General features: G+C 39.8%; 1 protein-coding gene across 1 annotated transcript in view; it reads left to right on the plus strand.

Moving 5' to 3' along the window:
- Positions 1-379: 379 nt before the first annotated feature.
- lpp (LIM domain containing preferred translocation partner in lipoma) overlaps positions 380-23,700 on the plus strand; it is a 157,928-nt gene continuing 134,607 nt past the window's right edge. The window contains exons 1-3 of the mRNA XM_080032954.1: positions 380-510; positions 4,681-4,752; positions 21,746-21,791. The gene's annotated coding sequence lies outside the window, so the exon portion shown is untranslated. The remainder of the gene's footprint in view (positions 511-4,680; positions 4,753-21,745; positions 21,792-23,700) is intronic.

The raw sequence follows: 23,700 nt of genomic DNA on the forward strand, positions 1-23,700 counted from the left end.
TTGTTGACCCCACAGTTTGAGGTTTGAATACATTTCATTGTAAGGAGTTTCTGTTTTATTCACGGTAGACAAGGTATAGCCTACTGTGGATGCATTGCATGGCTATTTAAATGTGGATGCATTTGGCAGGTGTGCATCCTGTATAGGCTATGGAGGAAATATAGTTATCTATAAGTTTGAGTGAATACAACTTTAAATTATAAACAGTTGGGCCACAGGGGCTTATTAGGGCATATAGGCTAAGTCACCTGGTTTAGCTTAAAACAAAATAAATGAAAAATAATACGCATTCCAACACATATTTTCCTGTGTCCCTGCATCCCTGTGGCTGTTGTGTCTGGCTGACACCGCTGGCCTGCTGCCTTACATGGGCAAACCTCTGAACTGAGACGACGGCTGGAATTTCACGGCGTGACGTCACTGCCTACAACTCTCCCAGAATTTGGATCAAGAAGTTTCACTTTTTTTTTGGTGGGATTTGAACCTCTCTTATGTTTCCTAGAAAGCGAGGTAAGCGACACTAACGAGCACTCTCCCTCACGCTTTGAACTGCATCTGTGATTTACCTGGCTGCTATGTTAATCTTTTGGAAGGTTTGCAACTGATAATAACACAGTTGTCGGAGGAGCTCGTCTTTCATTTGTTCGGCCTTGTTGGGGCTAAAGAATATGAATGTTTTAACTGTGGCTCGGACTTGGTTCACAGCGAGGGCGTGGACTCGCTGGACGGTATCCTTGGCCGGTGCTAATGTTACACGAGGAAACTAAACAAAGCTCCGTTTTGTCGCTAGCTTAGTGGTGAGAAGTGACTCGGTCACGTATTGTATAAAAAAAGAATATTGAAGCCACTGTGAACCGTCAAGTTTTCGCCAAGAGGGGACACTGGGGCGTCTCTCTGCTGTGTCTGTTTTTAGCCAAGTGGTCTGCTGCTGAGCAATGCGGAAGACAGACTGTCACTGTCTGAAACATGAGAGCCGAGAAATAGATATACATGCAGAGAATATAATGTCGCTGTATTTTACTAAGGGGTCTCATAAGCGCCTATAAGCGGAAGTGTCCCGTTACAGGAATAACTGTCAGCTAACTAAAGTTGCTAGTTTTGGCGTCGTCGCTAAAGAGATTATACATTGGCCCCTATAAGCCTATGAATGGTATGAAATAGCCTATGGCACCCACTTGTTTACGGCAACACGTCGCCACGTTGTTAAGTAAGCTTGTTTTAATGTCGGTCTTTTTCTTTCACTTAGTGTAAACTGGCTTTCCTGTTGGTAGGCTTCTTGTGACTTCTGTAGTCTATCAATTGAACAGCATAACTAATTGTGTACAGTTTGTGTACACTTTTGTTGATAGCCAGCCTACAGTAACATTAAGCCCATAAAGAAGTTGACTAGTTAGGCTACAGTGGAGCCAAGACCCTGTTTTCATTTGTGACACACAAAACAGACTGTACCTGACTCCACCCAAAGGTTGAGCTCTGATTTAAATACCCACAGGTGACCTTTCACAAATACAGCAGAGTCCGGCTCCTGCTCACCTTTGGTGGTAGGCCTAACTCAGTTTAATACAGAACCTGATTAGGTTATTGTCTGTCATTCATTTATACTGACTCATCTCAGCAGCACCAAACTGACCCATGTTCATGTGCTGTGCCTGTGTCTTGACCACTTACCATGCCACAGAAGGTTCACCTCACCTCTGAAAGAATTGACATTAGTAGGTAAAGTTGTCCTATTTAAATGTCTCGTAAAAGGACATGTTCAATATTGTTAATTTGAGAACCAATACTTCCAACAAATCCCAGCTATTTCTATATAATAGACATACTCCAGTCTTATTTATTAGTATCGATTGTTACTCAAATCATCACACTTCTTGTGGAGTTGTGTGTGCATTTTGCTTCTTGCCTCCAGATTTCCTGTAGATCTCATAGTCATACTGACTCAGATGACTTAACTGTCTACCTACCTACCTGCCTGCCTGATGTAACCAGCATTACAAATCTCAATTGTCCTCCTCTTCTGTAAGGGGGGAAGAAGGGGAGAGAGAACCTTGGTCCATACGACAGATATTGTTCTGCCGTAGAATGTAGCCCGACGTTGAGAAATAAGTCTCGCTTTCTTCTTCAAAAGGCTAAAATTCAAACTTTGACTCAAGACGTCGGATTTCAAATCAATAACACCAAGGTTCCCCCGAGAGTGCTGCCATCAAACTGAATACATCTGCGTCGCTCTGACACATCTCTAAGTCTCAGGCAACATTAAACGGGCCTATCTTTTAAAATGTCTGGTTAAAAAGGGACTCGTTTGACAGCGTTGATGATGTTAAAGTTAAAAAGATGAACGCGGCCCTCATCTGCCTTTGAGACCGACCCCCTGTAGGTTTAGGCAAAGTTATTTTACCGTTTGTGTTTCTTGGCATATTTTAATAAGGATGTCCTTTTTTTTTTCTTTTTTCGTTGTTGGAAGGAACAGCAGCAGTTTTACCAACAAAATGCACAGTTTGAAAGTACAACCCTGATGTCAAGACAGTGGGCTTTCAGAAAGTCTCACCTTTTGTGAGTGTAACCACACAACTAGGAGCTAATGTGCCGTATCTATAATGCATTCTAAGTCTGGACCAAGCCCCAACCTCAGCGATTTTTACCAGCATCTAATAAGGAAGTGACCACAACTGTAGTAACCAGGAAGTGCCACTGGGGGCTGTATGCAGAAGAGAGCCCGTTTCCATTGACTCCAATGTTAAACATGACGTTTTCACAGCATTATTAAACCTATTTCAGGCCTGGATCAAAAAACCATTCTAGTCTGTATGTTTAGTTCATATCTCCATCACAACTCTGAGGGGGGTGATTTATTTTTTTGGACCACTCTAGTTTTTATTCTTTTGGAGGTTAAAATGTATTGGCGCGATCACTTGAGTGACAGCTCTCCGCCCGTTGTCCCTCACTTTGCCTCGGAGGTATACGTCAGCTATCTCCCTCCCCCCGACTTGAGGCGGAGTAAAAATCTCACAAAATGGCGATGCGCACAAACCAGGATTATTGGATGCCGTGTAACTGAGGTCAGCCCGGATGCTACATCCATATTATTTACTATCTATGGTCTGGACTCTTGGTACCTTTTTTATTTGTTTCTATTACACTTGATCCGCAGAGCTAACCATTCAATTTACCAAAGAAAGTACCTGGTAATCTTTTGCCAGAAAGTCATTGAACAACACTTAAACCTCTACAAAGACTCCACTGAACATCTAGATGAAAAAAAAAATCATCTTCACAATAAAATTATATTTAAACTCTTTCCCAAGTAGCTCTTTCTAATCCAAAGAAATATGCTAGCTAGGACACATCTCCTTTATCAATGTGTACCGCTGCTACCAAAATAAGACAATTAATTGATAATAATCTATTGATAAATATATCCACTTATTTCCAATATTTTATATTTTTGTCAAAATAATGTGTTGGAAAAAAAATAGCAAGGACATGTTGACTATTCTCTCAGGTAACGAAACAATATACAGAGCATAGCATGGACATGTCTGTGCCCGCTTAACATTTCTGCTGTGCTCTCAGGTAGGGGTGTGACATGTAGTCGGCTGCTTTGCACAACAAAAGTGTTGTCTGGTCTTTCATTCAGATCCATGTGGACTACTAAACAGTCCTGCACAATATCTGCATAATTCTCACGGGACTGACTCGTTCATAAGTGAAGTATATTCCTCAGGGAGTCTTTTGTACGTAATCAAATGTCTAACGAATGAATAGAAAGTGTTAGTAGTGGTCGACAGACATGGGTTTTTCCAAAGGCTGATGCTATGCGATATCGATATTTATAGTACAGGTTGGCTGATGACCGATTTATAATAATGCCTATATCACGTTGTTTTTGTTTTTATTTGGCAACTTATAGCTAGCATCATTACAAGGTTCATCACAGAATTTGTGGCATTCAAATAATGAGAGAGGAAGTATATGCACATCTTCGCCAAACTCTGCAAAACTAAACCACCCAGATAAGTCTTCCGTATTCAATACTGAGATAAGCAACACAATGCTAATAATATTTTTTTTCCATGGCCCAAGCTTTATAATCATCAGTGTTACATGATCACAAGAATACTTTAAGTGAAAATCAATGTCAAGATGTGGTATGACATCTAGTCATATTTTTAAATCACATTCTCTATACAGTTATCAAGAATAAGACAACAATGAGGAAATTAATATAACATTGTTGATAATTACAGTATATTACTGCTGATCTTATGCTTATATACTGTATAAAAGATCAGATCATCATTGTTTTGTAAAATTGGACCAATTTTTTTACTCTTTTCTCCAGACTAAATAATTGTTATTCTGTGTTAAAATATATTCTACGGTGTCACTCGTCAGCATAGTTTACATTTGACTATATCCTTGCAGGGAAATCCAAAAGGCTGTGACAGGTGCCTGGTGATAAATGATAGACTCCAATTTAAATGGACAATTTACACCCAGGTTCATACAAGAATTATAGGAGTCTGATGAGGTTCATTTTATTACAAGGCATGAAATAAAAAAAAGATCTACGTGTTGTTGGAGTTGACATGCCCCGATAACCATGCTGGCGTGAACACATTTTTAGTCAGGTTATCCATTTGACTGACGCACCCTTTGTCTCTTTCTCAATCTCAACAGATTTCAACATACAGTAAAGGGCATTGCTTCAACAGGCTTCCTGAAATCCCATACATCCAGAGAGGAGGAAAGGTAAGACAGGCTTTTAATGTACGTTGCTGTATTGTACATGTGTTTGTATACTGAGTGTTGGTCCTGTTTTAGTGCTTTAAAGGTTGGGCCAGCATTTCTGGAGAACACTTTTTGTTAAAATCACTGAATGTCTCCTAATGACCCGCGACTTGTCTGTACTGTGTGTGTGCTGACAAAAAATCTGGTGTTTGTACACAGCCCAGGATCTGTAAATGGGCATGTTAACAAAAGGGGTAAAAAGGGGGGCCCACTGTAGAAAGCAACATGCCCTTTTAGAGAGCCTAGGCCAGGGGTGCCCACTGTTTTTCAGCTTGTGAGCTACTTTTAAAATGACCAAGTCAAAGTGAGCTGCCACCTACTATTAGGGGTCAAAAGTCACGGTCCGGTACGTACCTCGGTTTTTAAGTCACGGTTCTGTTCTGTACGGTACGGTTCTCAGTTAAGAGGAAAAATGTGTGCAGAATTGCAGCCTAAAGGTATTTTCCAGTATAGAAAAGAAAAAACTGCTGCATACAACCAAAGTCTCCAATAAATAAAATACTTCTTAAATAAAAGTGAAAGTTCTGCACCGCAAACCAAACAAGCCTGTACATATTTATTTAAACATATTGAAAATGAATGTACAATATAAGTTGGTGTACCTTGCATAACTGCATGAACCTAGGGATGCACCGATCCACTATTTTTAGTTCCGATCCGATTCCGATATCTGGGTTTTGGATATCGGTCGATACCGATACTGTCCGATACAATATCATAATTGTTATACATTTTTTTGTTGGTGGTGATGTTATGTATTAGGCTAGAAAGGCTTAAGCAATTCTAATTTAAAAGAGCAAGAAATATACACAAATGCATATAGGTTTATCTTAAAGGCAGAATTATAGTCATACAAAAAAAATCCTTCTCAATGATCACTTCTGTCCCACTAGAATATGTGGTGGTCTGTTTGTCTGAACAGTCTTCATCTCTCTGGCTGTATTTTACATAATAGAATTTGTCACAGTGCAGAAGCCTCTCCACTTCCTTGACTTGGATTAGCTTTGGTTAGCTCACTGGCTAACAAACTGTACTGTATGCCAAAATAGAAAGTGGTGTCCACTCCCCCTCCCTTAATATATAGACTCAGGGCCAAGGGCTAAGCACGAAAGAGTACCTGATAGTAATCCATTGAGTTGCACGGTGAATGTTTTAGTGAGAATTCGTATAAACTTCTTATTGCTGTGATATATCTGGTGAGCTTTTGTACAGCAGGCAGGTGTAGTGTCCCCTTTGTGTTAGGCAATGTTCAAAGTACTGTGGCGAGGTAAAGGTGAAGTAGGTTACTACTATATTAAATATGGGAACAAAGTTGTGTTAAGCCTTTTGTGGCTCCAGGGCGTGTCTGCTCAGTTTACTCGTATGATGTCACTTGAGACAGTGTCAGTTTGGGCTGAAGACTACAAGTTATCAAAAAATAATCTAAGGTGGTTCAATTAGAAAGAAGCAGTAACATTTATTATCTAAAGAAGGTGGCCAGAAATAACATGCAGCAAGCGGCGAATATGTTAACTCTGGAGGCAGATTGCTGCATAAGCATCCAGTCCAGTACAGTCACAAAGCATGTGGTGTCATCATGTATCTCATCTGGCTCATAGCCGGGCTTATTCAATACAACATGCTTTATCTCATTCATTTTAAGTAAGCAAACGCTAAGCAGCCAAGTCTTCACATCTTTTATGTTTTTTTTTAAGCTCTTATAGCCGCATTGACATTAGAGCCACATTCACCCTATTCAGTCGGCTCGTTTCATACGCTTCCAAAATATGCCGTGATTATGTCTTTTTAAGAGTTTGGCTTTAATTAAAATCACATTCCAAATAGTTTTACCTTTTTTTGATGATTTTTCTTCCACTGATCACATTTTCATTGGAACAGACTTTTATCTCATGTGCCAGACAAATGTTTCATGGAAAAGTTCCAGGAATTCTCATGACTGTTTCTTACGAATTAGGGAAAGATAACAGAAAAAAAGCGTAGACTGTTAGTTAATTGACAATGAAAGTTGTTTAAAGTATCATGAAAATATCAGAATTTCAGTCCTCCTCTGTGGTCCGCTCCTTTTTGGAATCTGGACGGGGTGGGTTGTGCTGTTTGAGGAAAGGAGCCTTTCAAGACAAATTGCTCTTGGAAACAATTCCAATCCAGGACAGGGCTAGGCGGTGTAATGTTCTCTCTTAATATTACCGTGATCTCTGCTGACCTACACCACACACCGGGGAGTAATCAGACTTTAATTATACACTCTTAATCACTTGAAGACAATCTGTTTTACAAGACATCTTCTTTGCAGCAAATGCACTGTCTTTACCCTCTAATCTGGCCTTGGTTTAAAACAGGAACACAAAAAGCGTTTCATATACATGTATATATAAATATTTATATATATATGTGTATTTCTCCACATTCCTCTAATGTATTCCCATTTACAATTGTAATCTACCTTTTCTTTTCTCTCCACTGACTGTATACACATGGAGCTTTTATTGCAGGCTCACTGTGTTACCCATCTTAGGTCAGAGCGAACCCAAAGCGATTGTGAAAAGTTCTCTCTGCAGTCATCATTATTTTTCCTAGTGAAAGGTATGCACCACAGAACTGGCTCTGGCTGAGTGACTCTGGCTCACAGAGTATGGCATTCCAAGTTAAAAGCAAACCAAACTGATATTGCCCTCAATAGCGTCTTCATATTTTCTCCATATTTGGAAATGTTTACCTCCTCCATGATGGTTGACAGAGGCTGGGAGAGGGGATGTGAGTCATTTCAGCTGCATAAGGCTTTCTAGGGGTGAGAGAGGAGTCTTCCTAGTGACTGCCATTTAGTGGAGCTAGAAGTTTTGCTGGGTTTGAATGAACTAGAGAGAAACTGTGAGTATCCTTCTATGCTCATTGTTCATTTTAAAATGTTTTCTTCATTGTAGGAGAATGCAATTTTACCATGTATATTATACTCATACAAGTTGAAAGAAGCTAAAACTTCCATGTCTTTTTTTTTTTACATTGTCCAAAACCATGAATTTTTAGACAGGCTTGTGGGGAACTTTGTGTGGGGAACTTGTCACGTTTTTTTTTGTTGTTGTCACTGCTTGATTGAAAGTTTGAGTGGCGCAAAGGAGATGCCATTGCTATTTCCTTGCATCAGGCAACTCCGACACACAGTGTTCCAGTGCATCTGCACAAGTGGAAAAGGCAGGGAATTGATATTTGATCTTAACAGCTCCCCACATATTTTGGGACACTTAAAAAAAAATTTGGACTAAATCAACACTGCAGATAAATCATTTATTTATTCATTGGATGACCGTGAGACTCTAAAGACAGTTCAAAGTTATTTTATCTGTCATTGTCATATGCAACAAATGTACTGAAGAAGTTTCAGGCAGTGAATTTCGCTTTATCAAATGTATAAAGAAAATCACACAAATGTAGAAAACCAATACATTAAGACAATATAGTGAAATAAAGGAATTTTATACAACTGTATGTCAGTAATTGGAGGAAGTTATAGATAAAGGGGAAAGGACACAAATACATGGTGTCTGACTGAACTGAATAGATTTTGTAGGATAGAAAATGGTGCGCGTGTGTGTGTGGGGCAGCTCGGGTCATGGAAGACATCTGGTTTTGCAGACCGCCACTGTAACTGATATCTACAGTTGTACAGGTCTGATCTTCCTCCTGGCTTGTACTTTTACACTTCAAACACATAGTGGCAGGTGCCTGGCAGTAGTATCAGAGGGAAGGGCTAAATGATTTTCCTTACTCTTGAAGAGCTAGTGCTGCGGACTTTAGCGATGGCGTGCTGTGATTATCTAATTACTTTTATCTTGTTGTTTTTTGTTCACAGTACTGATTCTAAACACAAACTAAAACCTAAACCCACATCTCAGACATTATTAACTGCTGTGTTATGGGTCTTTCTATATGGCACCTTTTTATGAGTTGCTCTTCTGGGAACATGGCTCAGCATTACAGTTCACTAAAGCCAATAAGCAAAACATATTTCTCTTTAAGCTGCTGCTATGAGTGATGAACATGTTAAAATGTAACATTGATGCCCAAATTATTTTGGAATTTTCTACATTGTAGCAATTTGTGCTTTTGAGTGAAATGTCTTGACTACTATTGGATGTATTGCCATGAATTTTGTTTCATTTCAGTTCACGAATTGGGAACATTTCAGTTAATTGGCTGAAATATTTATGTGTCCAAATACTAAAAAAAACACATCTAGTGCTTGGATGGCCCATGGGATGGCCTAGTTACTTTGTTGGGGATTTTTAAGGGGTCAGAGGTCAGCTCAGGCGAAAGAATTTCTCAGCAGACTGGGATGACTTATGCAGCAATATTTATTGAAGCTGGATAGAGGAGGACAGGACAGCAGCACATGTGAAACACATTGTATTGCCATTTAATTATTACATTCCATCCCTGAAATCAGTGTTTTTACCATCGTACTATCTCTAAAGGGACAAGGCTTGAGCGCCAAGCAAACCAATGTGTTGGGTCTGAGCTGAACACAGTGAACCATACCAACCTTAAAGTCTAAGGAGATGAGACTTTATCTGTACAGCTGATCTTGCGGTGACCTCTCTTTAACAGGCTTTACAAAGCTGAACTGTTGTCTGAGAGATAGACACATAAGGCAAAAAAAGCTCTACTGGTTCAATTAGCAGTGACAGAAACCCATCATTGGTTACATCAGTCTCCGGTGGCAACTCCCATCACTCTTAAAATGACTTAATCTGCTCTCACTCTACTTTGCGGCTCCTTAATTTCAAGACGTTGGCATCCCTATGCTTGGGAGAGATTGTATGTTTTTTTTTCCAAGGCGAGTCTTTTCCAAATGAATCTCGTCAACAAATTAAGGCATGATTAACAAGAGCAATTACACCGAGGATCCGACTGAGCTGGGGAGAATCAAGCTAAAGTGGAGGAGATTATCTTTCTTATTACGGAGAATCACTTTAAGGGGTTTGATTACTTTCTGTTTTTGTCTTTAACTCTTGATTACTCTATCCCTGAGGAGGCCTTCCAAACAAGCTATTTTTTTCCTTCTTTACCGTTGAGAGTTTTCCCCTGTGCAGATTGAACACTGAGATTAGCAAGTAAACACGTGTGGTGGTGGTGGTGCAGCTTCTGTTTCTTCTCTCATGGCCATAGGGGCATCAACAATGAAATAAATGGCTTATTTTAAACATGAATTTACAAATTTGGAATTTTTGCTGTTTTTATTTTTTCAGAATTGAGACGCAAAAGCAAGCAAATACCTTCTAGTAGCATATTGAGCAACTTGAACAGCTTTAATTCCTCTTTTATAGGTCAGGAGCTGCTTCTGAATTCTGGAATGTTCTCCCAGTCTTAAGTTGGATTTTTATTTTTATTTTCCAAGTCAATTTGGATAGTGTGAGTCAATAAATAACAGATCTCAGACGTATTATTTTTCAATAGATTCCAAGGTTTTTGGCTGGGTCCCTCCATTTCTGTGTTGACTTGGCTTTGCATGCTGGTGCTGGCCAGTATTGTGTGTGAACATAAATCATCACCACAGTTTTAAGGTCTTCGGCACTTTGAAGGCGGTTCACCTCGAGACTTGCCTGCATTTATTGTTTCTTTATCCAATACAAATAAATTCCCCCTCACCCAATGCATGATGTCACGACCATCCTTCTTGGTGGCTTACTGATAGTATGTGAGGAGATGCATCAGACACTTTATGTCCTATCTGGAAAATTTCAGGATTCATTTCATAAGAAAAAGTATCATTTGCTTAATGGTTCATGTGCACATCTGCAAATTTTTTCAGGAAAGCTTTCTTTCTTGTTGTTGAGCCCAGATTTCCCTCTGGAAAGGCCTCATATTACTGGCCGGGAACTCCTTACTTCTGTCTGTTAGTTCTTTCTGCCTGCTGCCATTTGTTATGTCTCACAAGATCTCTCAAATTCAAGTTTGTCATTTCGTACGACTCATTTTTGCTTAAAATTGGTCTTATTAGAAGTGTACTACAATCATTACTTTAACTTTAGCCCCCAATTTCAAATTTCCTTTGTTACTATGAAATAAAATAGCACTTCAGAGTTTCAGAGCCTCCGTATCGACGCTATTCCAACGTCATTCACCGTCTCTGAAGTGCTTTTAAATGATTATCATGGAAAAAAAAATCAGATTTTTAATATCTGAAAACCCTGTAAAATCAAAATCAAGATAATTCATCCAAATTGCTTCATGCTTCCTTCTTCAAAAATCAACACAGTTTTTGGACAGCCATTATAGAGGCAGCAGTATTATGACTGATTGAGTGTCTGAAGGAGTTCCAAGTTCAAAATATTTACCTTTGCATTGTATCTGATTTCACCTTTTAGGTTTTCAACCCCAAACCCCTTTTTTACATTCTCCTTGGTGAGTTACTGTTAAACACTTTTGTGAGCAGTAAACAACAGTTAATCTTTAAGGTTATCGTAATGACAGTGGAGTGATGATGCCAGTATAGTGACATTTTCTTGGTGCCCCGTATCATATAGGGGTCAGATGCCACTAACTGATTAATCTCAGATTAGGCAGAAGCTGGAGGCTCATGGGACACTTTGTACACAATGTGACTGATACACTTGCTTGGCCTGCATTGACAGATGCCAGCCTCTAAAGACCGCTCAAATTACTGAAGCATGTTGTTGGCAAAACACACAGCCATCACTGATGTGCCAAAACATGTCAACAGAAAACCACATAACCAGATAAGAATGATGAAAGGAAGGATGTCAGTGGACATGGTTAGTGTGACAAGATTGTTATACTTTCAATGTAAATATAATATATAATTTAACTTAAACAAGTGAAAGTAGAAAATAGTGTTTAGTATTCATTATGCATACAAAGCACTCTTGATGGAAAAGGGATACTGCAAATAATTTTTACGGGATATCAGCTACCAACAGAGAAGTGGTAGGGGTTAAAAAAATATTGTGAATGGCCCTTTTAAAGCTACGGTAGTTGTATTTTTTCCTTCTGGAGGAAAATAAGAGAAGAGAAGGAATAGGCTTGGCCTGGCTCTGGGATACTTTTTTTTTTTAAGATGATCTTTTGGGCATTTTTGCGTTATTAGACAGATTGGCGAGACAGTGTTGAAATGGGGCAAAGAGTAGAGGACATGCAGAGAACTGACCCGGGCAGGATTCGAACACGGGTCAACTGCGGGGCGTTGTCCCGGGGGGACGCCCTATCAACTGAGCTATGGGCGCCCCCTGGGATACCTTCTGAGAGATAAAAACATTTGAAGTGGTTGATAAAGCCTGACGTGTCACCGTATCAGTTTTGTAAAAGCCGATATACTGTAGGAACTCAGAGTAGGTATATTGAGCAAGACTTTTGAGGCCCAACACTTCTGCCACACAATCTTATTGTGTCATTGTAGTTGTGAGTGGCTGGGTGTCGGCAGCAGACATTTCTCCCCATCACTCCATGAAAGAGAGCTATGTTTAAGAGAGCTACAGTTATCAGTCTACTGGCACACTGTATATGTGCATATTTCATGTGGCTCATTGGCAGAATTAATTGCCAACAAGTCCCCCGTGGTCCAGGAATGCAATTACCTACTGACCCAAATCATTCTCTTGGCTGGAAGTCACTGTCTCTGTTTTGGCACTGTGGTACCAAGTCTTCATATAACCTCACACTCACCCCTCCATGCATCCTTACATCAAGGAAGTCTATGATGTTGGACTTTTTTTTGGAATCTTTAGGGTTTGTATGCAAAATAGAGGCGTAATTGGTAATTTATTTTCCAGGACACCATTTTGTGTTGTGTGAGTGTAATGTGTGTAGGTGTGGTATCTTCTTTCCAGGATAACATGCACTTTGAATTAAGGCCAAATCTGTGGAAAACGAGTTTTTCCTTTACAGGAGCCATTCTTACACATCTTGCAGGAACAACTTAAGTCCATTGGTTTGATTGAATTATACTTTGAAAGAGATTTGAGGCTCTGAGCTTTATGTATCTCGTCAGAACCCAGGCAGTTCATGTTGTCGGACTGATTTCATCATCTTGGCAATTAGTGTTTGCCTTTTTATTAACCAAAATCTTTCCTAACCCTTACCCCAACCCTTTAGCATTGCACTTCTCTCACAATATTTGATGACCATGATCATGTGAGAGCAAAACCAGAGTTTTTCTTTTTGGTGTTTATTGGTGACAATGTTATGTGTAAGGTTAGGAAGGCTTAAGCAACACAGCAATTCTAATTTAAAAGAGCAACAAATATACACAAATGCATAGGATTGGATCTAAGCAGCTTTGAACTGTTTGAATGCAGAACATCAGAACTCAACTTTTGAATTGCTCATTTTGATATTAATGTGTGCTATATCAGATAGCTATGGTCTTCAAATGATAATTTATCTCATAGTTAAAATAATTTAGATTTCTAAAATATTTTTTTAGAATCGGAGTTGTCAGTCCGATATTGGATCGGATCGGCTCCATCCCTAGAGGTGTCAGCTCAACATGAACTTACTCTTGTATGGTCTCATGATAAGTCTATTAGTTTCTCATACTGATTATACTCAGAATATGGAAACAAACAAACCAAGGATTAACTAAATGTCAAGTCAATTTGTCAAGTAAATTTTTGTTTATGCATCCCAACATCAGAAATAATGATTTGCCTCATGGGTTCTTAATAGTCTGTACAGCGAGCATATGACACTCTCTGTCCTTAGACCCTTGATTCGGCTGAGGAAAAACTCCCCCAAAAATCCTCTTCAAAGGGTTTGTTGTCTAAATCACTTTTTGTCAAAATCATTGAATATCTCCTCACTATCCGCTACCCGTCTGTACTGTGTGCGTGCTGAAAACAAATCTGGTGTTAATTCACAGCCTATACTCTGTAAACGGGTATGTTGACAAAGGGTATATAAACAAGAGGGGCCCACCGTAGCTAGCGACATAATAGTTTAAAGAACTTGAGCTGTGTCTTAACACTGGATTTTATTTCCACGCACACTCAATATGGACAGGTAGCTGATCATGAGGGGATAATTCACTGATTTTGACAAAGTGATTTTGACACCTTTTTAAAGGGTAAAAGTGGAAGAAACCTTCAGGAACGCACTGCCTCCCATGCACTGTCACAGAATATATGCTGTGTTGATGCTGTGTGAGCACTAATGCAGTAAGATTTAACCTTTTTAAAGCATTGCTATAATACTGTTACACATGAATAGAAAGAGGTGGATGTGAAGTCTGTACTTTTGTCACAACATAAAGAGAAAAGCGTCTTTGTTTTTCCAAACTGTTCTCATGGCATATTTTTTCTAAGTACATGGGAGGTTGAAGGTTACGGTCTGGGGCTTAGTGAGTTGTATTGAATGTAGCGTGAATTGTGGATCAAGTACTACAGTCACTGTAAGCACAGACACATAGGCTTTACTCTATACATGGCTTGCTTGTTATTTGAGTTCCCTGTTTGGGATTTAGGCGGAGGTTGAGAGTACATGTCAGGTTTGAGGTTAGACAGATCTTGTACATTAGATGCGTTCCCTAAACTCTTAAATCCCTCCACTGGCCCAACTTTCAATTGTTATAAAGGCATCAGAAGAATGTAAACAAGAGCCCTAGATTTGTTTTTGTGCGATTGCTATACTCTTACTATACTTCTTCTAAACTTAGAAACGAGATGACAACTCAAATTGTAATTATACCTCAATGAAAAAGTAAGGCATATGAGACAACACTTTTTGGCTCCCATACATACTGTACATACATTATGTAGTAAAGAGCGGGCCTTGTTTGTTTCCTTAAAGCCACTACGAGTAACATGGCACGTTGGCGTCCCCTTTGGACAAAAGCGGTAGTATTTTTACGATGCCCGCTGTCGCAAAGCTGTTTTCTAGCTCGTGCCAGACGTGCAAGTGTGAACTGAGAAGGGCGTAATATAGTGCATGTCCGTGTGTTGAAAGTGTGAGGACTCTTTTCGGCTCCGTGAGAGTGGTTTTGACACTGCATCAACTAATGCCAGTCAGTGCTACACACACCTGATTGCAATGAGTTGATGCAGCAGCGTCACAACTACTCTCTCTCACGGAGCTGAAAGATTACGTGTCCTCACAGAAAGCGAATGAACGAGAGACGGCAGTTAGTATGGATCACTCACGATGAGGTAATGTGTTTGTGTTGTTGATGTAAATAATGACTATTTCAGATAATGGTGAAGCAAAGCAAACTTTGTGTTAGTACCAACCGCTCATTCATTTAGGAGTAAACACTGCAGTCTAGTTTTGCTCTCGTGAAATTGTATACACGTTGCTTGGCAACGCCCTCGTCCCGCCCGTAGCCTATATCACTCTCCCTTTTAGCTTTTCTTCATTGCATTCTCTTTTTTTTCTTAGATGGTTCAGCCCCGTTATCAGTCATTATGACGACAAATAACTGTCTCAAACAAGGCTCCCGCTCCCCTTCCCTCACCTGGAGGGATAGGCTTCTCAAATCGTGTTGCTGCTCCACACTGAAATCTGCGACCAATACGGATATGTGACCATAGAGCCTGCACGAGCGAACCGAAAATCGGACTGGGTGTGCGACCAGACCAAAAGCAGTAATAAAAACTATATAAAAACGTCTTTCTTTGCACTGATGGTCTCGTTTGCTGTTAAAGGTAATTTATGATTATCAGAGGAAACATGAGGCTGTTTAAAAGATATTTAAATGTTACTCGTAGCCGCTTAAAGTGCAAGATCAAAATTCATTAAATATTTAAAAGTTACCCCCCAAAAAGTGTTTTTGTTATAATTGTAATCATTTACCGTACTTTTTCTTTGGCAATATAGCAAGTGATAAACAGTCAAAAACATAGACACTGCATAAGTACCTGGTAAATATGTTTTGCAATGTGACACAGTTGTCAATGACATCCGACCCAGCGCTGTATCCATTTTCCATAAGGAGAAGCTTTTATTATGGCAATTTGAAGTTATGCAGACCTATAGAAAGTGTTGAAAAAGTCTGTTGTCAGATGTGTGAGGGCTCTCCATGTTCACCGTGGTCAAAATCTGAGAGTCCGTGACAGTGGACTTTGGGACTGGGTCATGGGGGAAACTGGAGGGAGGGTTCAAATGCAACGCATGTTTAGCTACAGTGGCCTCAGTAAACAGCCTGCAGGTATGGAGTGAACACACTGGAATATCAACGGGCCAACACAAACAGCTGACAGGAGCAGGCCCACAGAAAAAGGCTCGGTCAGGCCAAATTCAGTGGAGGGAGGCAACCTATGGGCAGGTGAGGAATGACAAGTCGGGGAAAGCACTGAGATTAGAGACAGAGACTCAGGAGATGCAGTACAGGACTATGAATTTTGGAAATTGTACACCTCATGGAACCACATGTATGCACATCCACAAGCGGTAAAATATAAAAATTCAAACTGTGACGCTTTGACAGTCACTCTGCTTAATTCCTCCTGGGAGCCTGCTCACCTCTTAAGTGACAGCCGGCTGTATTCTTGGATCAGGTGAATGGTTGATTCAAATAAGCCACTTGTTTTTCTATCAAGGGTTTTTCCCCTGCACTCCCGTCTGCCCCGAGGCAGGCTCCTGTAAGCCCAGTGGTATACTGTACTCTACCTAGTTCAGGAAAGGTAACATGGTCTAATGAAATTGGAACATGCCTTCCACTTTGCTGCGAAGAAGTGGTTATAAATACACCGTAAAGCCCAGGGAAAAAGCCAAGGTGTTTTTCAGGGATATGTATTTTTCATTGGTTTTAGACTTCCCCTTTTCAGGCTGTAAACATTAAGAGCCCAATCAAGCTGTCCATTCTAGGAGCACTTTAGAAAGGAATGTATCCATAGTGGGAATAGATCCCCTGCAACCTCAACGTTGGTAGTATGAGAAAAATGTTGGGTCAGCTGTTGAAAAAATAAAAAAGACATCATGAGCATTCAAACACGCTGCATATATAGAAATACCAGAATGTGGAGTTGAAAAGAAAATGAGTTAAAAGGAGAGTGTGTGTGACGCATGCGCTCTTGTTTCTCTCTTTCAAGCCCGTCCATCATAACCTGATAAATAGAGACCTTTTCAGGGCCCTAAATTACATTTCTTTGACAGATTGTGGGTCTTTAGAAATGTGTTAATGGTCTAATGTACTTGGATGATCACTTGTGTTTGATAGCAAATTGCTCTATCTGAATGTTTTAATAGCTTTGATAATTTAAAGTATTTAGCTCATTGTGGTTTTTTCCTTGGCCTTACGAGGCTGAAAATTGTTTCACCTAAGTTATCATAATGAATTTGGCATTGAACGGAAATTGGCTCATTTTATTTGACTATCTAAAAAAAAATATGCCTGAACATTTGCGAGTGTCCACAGTGTGATGGCAAACCATTATGAATAACCTATTTAACTGGATTTAATGTAACGTACACCCCCCCCCCCCATGTCTGCATGGTTATTCAGTGTAAGGTCACATCCAACTATAGAATAGAATTCCAGGTAAGATTGCGATACTCTGATGGGCACAGTATTTTAATTACATTTCTTTCAAAATGATCACATTCTACTACAGTTTTTATAGCAATCATTTTTCGGTATTTACTTGGACATTTGTATATAGCTTCGGGTATCTTGTATTCATTAGTGCAGTCATATTACTGCTGTATAAACATTACGTCTTCTCACACTTGATTTAGTCTAAGCCAGATGTTGTTCAAACAGTGATACACCTGCCCGGGGGTGGGGGGTGGGGGGGTTGTTGGAGAGATTAGTGGGGGGAGGTGAAAAAAGCTCCTGCATAGGGTGAAAGGTACAGGTGCATGCCAGTGTTGTACAAACAAATGGAAGTTAGTTGTTGTAGTTTGGCTGTATAGTTTCACCTGTTTTTTTACATTTTTTTATCTCTGTCAGGAGGAGACAGAGCAGCAGCAGCATCTGTGACACACGGCTCATTAACAGCCACCTGATATATTGGGGGGAATATTAGTTTTGGCTGAATTACCACACGCACGCACACACGCACTTTTTCCTCAGAAAAAAACGTCACCAGAGCGCATCTCTGTTAGACGGCCCATTATTTGTTTTTTTTAGAAACAAATCTGTGCTGGTTAGACTGATGTTGTTGAATTAATCTCCACACAATTTGAAGGCCTCACTTAATGTGCTGGCAGTATTTAACATCATCAGTTCAATACACAATTTGTTGTTGTTGTTGCTGCAGGCCTAGATTCGACACAGCTGCTGTTTGCCCACCACTGCCTTATATAAACTGTGCTAATACCAGCGTGAGCAACATTTACTATTCTACTCAATTCTGCTTTAAACTTAATGACTTGGCTGCAGTTGGCAACTTGGTCCCACATACAAACCCATGAGCCCATCTGACCTGTCTCTCCCAAATGTCTGACGTCATCATCAGTTAGTTACACAAATCCTTCTTTACTGGCTGCGTCCCCAGATGTCTTTGGACGGAACATTCTGAAAACCCTTTTTGTTTTTCTCACAATCTGTCACTTACAGACTGTAACTCCAAGAACAGTGACATTTATGGCGCTTTTCCACCGCATGGTATCAGCTCGACTCGACTCGACTCAACTCGCATTTTTGGCTTTTCCACCGCAATTTCATGGTACCTGGTACCACGTAGCGGCTGCTTTTTTGGTATCGCCTCGCTCTAGGGTCCAAGCGAGCTGAGCCGATGCTAAAAGGTGACGTCGGCAGACGGCCGGCCACTGATTGGCCAGAGACTATTGTCTGGCCAATCAGTGGCCAGAGACTACCGGCTTCATTCTGTTGTTTATTCTCCCCAACTCTCCGGGACTTTTGAGTGTATTTACGCCGCGTGCAGCCTTCTCTGGCTCTCTTTCATTTGATTTGCATCACAGATCTGAATTTATTTTCCATATATTCGCTAAGCTCACCCAGTGTTGGTTGTTGGGGAAGTTACTTATCATACGAGAGGAGACATGTAGGGCAGCTAGCAGCTAGGCTAATAGTAGCCAGCTGGGACAGACATGATAGCGAGCGATTACATTACAAGCCTCGGACTGAACTGATTACCTCAATAAAATATTCAGGCTGAGACACGGCTTGCATTTGAAAACACGTATCCTGAAACAAGCACTAAACAGTCAACTTTATCATGCCCGTGTTTACGTGCATGATGTACGTGACGCATCCCTACAGCTGACTCTGCCACACAGTCACACATCGGGACAACAACCATCCCTTTTAATGGCCCGTAGCAATATTCTTCTACTTCTTTTAGCAAACAGATACAAGGGGGGTATTTCTTAAACATTTTTCATCCATGTTTTTGGCGGTTGGTTCAGTTAATAGTGCAACAACTGCTCGCAATTTCTGCTCTGCTACTTTGCTCCGGAGTAGGCTTTCAGCCCCTTACGACGACCCCGCCCACGTTCAGCAGGTACTATTTGCGGTGGAAAACGACCCGTGCTGCTACCAAACCAAGTTGAGTCGAGTCGAGTTGAGTCGAGTCGAGCTACATTTGCGGTGGAAAAGCGCCATTAGTCTCCCACTTCCCAAGGACACATCGTAGCAATTGGTCAGATTATTTGTTATACTGTATTTAAACTAAAGTATTTTTTTTAAAGTTACTCAGATTTCATGAGCAGGAGAGGGAACTACATTGAGTAGTACTGGTTTGAATACAGGCGTTTCTATTATTATGGTTGTTTTGCAGCTACAAAGTGTATGTATTAGCTATTGTTGTGTTCCAGAAGGTTCCTGAAGTGAGTATTTTGTACATGGAGTTTCTTTAAAAAAAATATTAGGACTAGATAAATCTACCCTGGGTAAATGAAGGTGAAAATAAAATATACCAAACCACATAGCAATTTAAATTGATTGTCAGACAAGCAAACAGGAAGTGAGGCATATTTCCTTTGCACCTAATAGGGCCCCCAGATAGCTGTTACTTTCTCATTCAGAGCTTTTATGGACAGACGGCACAATGGTTCTGGTACATGTAAACAGCATAAGTTTGGCCTTGATGGTGGCACTTGCTGACGATGAGCTCTGGGTGTTGTGATTATATGTGTTGCTGTGGAGATTCTGATGTCACCTTTCCATGCTCTGTGCTTCTGACAAAAGAAGTGTAATTGGTAGATACAAAATCTCAAAACACTTATGAAGGATACAAACCATTTCAAGGAACTGACCCTTATATTGTGTGGTGCATGTTTTCCTGATGTGCAGAGTATATATATATATATGAATTATGATATATCTCTAATGTCTGCTCTGGTAGGATCATCCAACTACCAATCTAGGTCTATCTATTGGCTACTGTCTTTCCATTATATAAATGATAGATCATGCATCAATATCCACACATTTTCTTTCTTTCTAAAAAATAATCCCTTCTTTTACATTTTAATTTCTTTTTAATTTAATTGATCAATAGTTCAGGCAATGCGATGACAAATGTGAAAAAATGCAGAGGAAAGCCTGCATCGTAGAAGCCAGACGCAGAGAGTGTTTAGTGCTTTTGCTTGAAAATCGACTGAAAGTATTAATCTTCCTGCAAATAGATTTTCTTTTAATCAAATAATCCACTTTTTCTTTTCGATCTGATGCTTTTATGCTTATTTTACCACATTGTTGCACTAAAAATTCCTATAAGATTTTTTTTTTTTACAATTTCATTTGGTTATTTTAATGTTTTCTGAGGAAGTGCGTTCAAATCATTATCCTCATTAACCCAAAATATTCTGAAAGCAAACTTTTCCACATTTGCTGATAGTTGTAAAGAACAGCCTTCTTCTTCTCTTTATCTGGTCACAAAGTATTCACCCCTTTCTGGCTCGCAACACTTAAACTCCTCATATAAAAGTGGAAAGTCAAAAAGGTGATAGTTGAGGTAAACACAGGGAAATGACTGGGGTAATGGAGACTGTATTTAGATTGAAATAAAGTGTCAGACTGCATGCATGAGACACAAATAGAGCTGGTTCATCAACATGATCATTTCCCAGGAGGAACGTGTCCCCAGCACCCCGGCTGATGGTTACCCTTCCTCTGTGTTCGGCTACTCAGCGCGCCTCTGCAACAAAATACAGCACCGGCTCTGAAAATAGGAAGTGTCTGCTTGAAGAAAGTCCACCACTTCAAGCAATACGGTCCCTAATATCAGCACTGCGAAATAAAACAGCGAAAAAAACTTAGTTGTCAGTTGCACGTGCTCAAAACATTGTATTATGTATGGATTGGAGGCATGGATAACGATCCCAAACTGGCGCCCACCCATAATTATGATGTGGGTACAAAGAGACTTTTGCCATTCTAAAGGGAGAAGTAGGGGAGTGTAGGTGTATTAATTCCTCTTCCTTCCTGCTTCCTCGACTTAGAAGTTCAGATTTAGAAAAATAGACCCCCACCTCCCTCAAAAGAAAAGGAAAAAAAAAAAACACAAGAGCTGTCACATTGACTGACGCCAATCGTATGTAGCGTGTGTGTTCCCACCACTACTCCCCATAGTATAAGGAACTCTGTGGCAATGTGGGAAACTGACAATGTCAATTTATCAGAACAAAAGAATTCCTCAGCAAGAGGAATACACATCGTTGGGACCCTGGAGACAAAAAAATCATTCCACCCCCACCCTTACCTGTATCTAAACAGAATGTAGGACATTCACAACACCAGAAATAGAAATTTCAGTCACAATTATAATTTTGAGTGTATCCCCTGCAGTCAAAAGTTAGTATTTCACTTTAGGAGTTAAGAGTTTAACTTTAATGCTAACTTTCTCAAAGTAAACTGAATTTGAACAAAAGGCAGTGAGATACTGTATGTGGAACAAGCACACAGCTGCTGCAACCCAAGAAGGGACAGTTTAAAGACCCAGATCCATTCTGCCCTAAAAGATTTTCTCTTGGGAAACCTTCATTTATTTGTTACATTTCTTCTGATTTTAGAGATGTTTAATAGTGTTGTGTTTCTTTTCAGGTGTTTGGCCCTGCAGTCCTCACCATCACTTTGTGTTCATAATTGGGTGAGTTCTTGACATAATTTTCTCTCCTTTCCACAACAGTATTACAATACTAATGTAGATTTTACCTGACTGAAAAACTAAGTTGTAGTTGTGGTGAGAGTAAAGAAAGGTCTTTTATATTTACATTCCCATACATTAAGTGTTTTTCGACCTCCTCGCATGCAGATCGTCTTGGTTGAATAGTGTGGGTATTTATTTAAATATTTGAATCATATTTTTATGATGGTTTTATTTTTTTACTATACATTGTGTATTCTGTTACTTTGTTAAGTAAATACAAACACCTTGTATTTACTTCTTCTTTGAATTAATTTTTTTTTATTGTTATATTTATACATTTATAGAAAGTATTCTCTGAAGGCATGGCATATTTATCATTTAGTAATTGAATTAATATCTTCATAACAAGATAACAATTTTTGTTGTGTATAAACATTCAACCCCCCTGTCTAGTTAATGCATATATGTGTCATAGAATGTTGGCTTAAGTGCAAGAGGCTTCCCTTATGATGTACAGTAAGTGTTCTCATGATACATGATTGATTTATTAGATTAGCTGTGGTTATGAGAAAAACAAGCCATGTGTTTTTTTTAGATGAGGCAAAAAACAGTGCCCCCTCAATTCCGATGGAGCTCCAGCGAAAGTGTTTACACACACACACACACACACACACACACACACACACACACACACACACACACACACACACACACACACACACACACACACACACACACACACACACACAGTGAAGTTGCCTCTAGCATAGGAGTTGATTAATTATTTTGTGTAGGTTTTAACTCACTAATTGACATAGCACCACTGCAAGACTAAATGGATATGGGATAGATTTTCAGGCCTGTGTTGTAACCAACATTGAGAATACAGGTCACGTGACGGTTGTGGTCCGCACAAAGCCTTTTCCATATATGCACAGCAAAAGAAGCAGCTGTGAAAAAAAGATTCACACTCACACACACACACACACACACACACACACACACACACACACTAGGGCCTGACCGATATGGAATTTTGAGTGCTGATGCCGATTATTTTCAGAGAAAAATTACGATAACGATTAAATCGTCCGTTTTTTTAATTTAATTTTTATATATAGGGGAGAGTGGCCTAAGTTGTGCAACTTTTCACTCAAAGTGACTTTAAAGTAAGGCCTTGACAGTAAAGTCTCCAACTCAAATATGTACATATATTTCAGGGTGTTGTGCATCCCTGGCAATACAAACTTTGGATCTGGAATAAACTGTTGAAGAAATATAGCTTTCGGAAAAAAAGTTGTCTTGTTGCACAACTTGCCCCCGGTGTGGTGTAAGTTGTGCGGTTGGAGAGAATACCATGGGGTAAGTTGTGCCATTGCTATATATCTCATAAACTGATATGCAAGACAAATCCATAATACAATTAGTTATTTAAGGTGTATTTAAAGTAAATAAAGTAAATAGTTGACAAAGATTGAAGGACAATTTTCTTAAACAAGCCCTAGCAGATCTAATGGTTTTGCCTGCAAAGCTCACAATGACAAAGTCACCATCATCATCTTTCTGGCCATCTGAACTCTCATCAGTGGTGTCGTTAAGTGGAATTGAGATGTCACTCTCTTCTGAGCTACTGTAGACAATCACTTTCTTTTGGTGACCAGCGTATACAGCCATGCCACTGGCACAACTCTCAGAAATGTACTTTGCACTAGTTGCTCCGTGCTTGTGGAACCAACTGCCACCTGACAGATGTGATTCCCCCTACATTTCTGCCTTTAAATCAAGGCTCAAAACCCATATGTACACCCTGGTGTTTCCTCCCCATTAACTATCTTACCTCTGCACTACTATCTGTGTTTATGTGGATGTATGGGCTTTACGTCTTTTATTTTGGTTATTGTTATTTTAC

This window comes from Ammodytes marinus, assembly GCF_949987685.1.
Source record: "Ammodytes marinus genome assembly, chromosome: 8".
Classification (NCBI taxonomy): domain Eukaryota; kingdom Metazoa; phylum Chordata; class Actinopteri; order Uranoscopiformes; family Ammodytidae; genus Ammodytes; species Ammodytes marinus.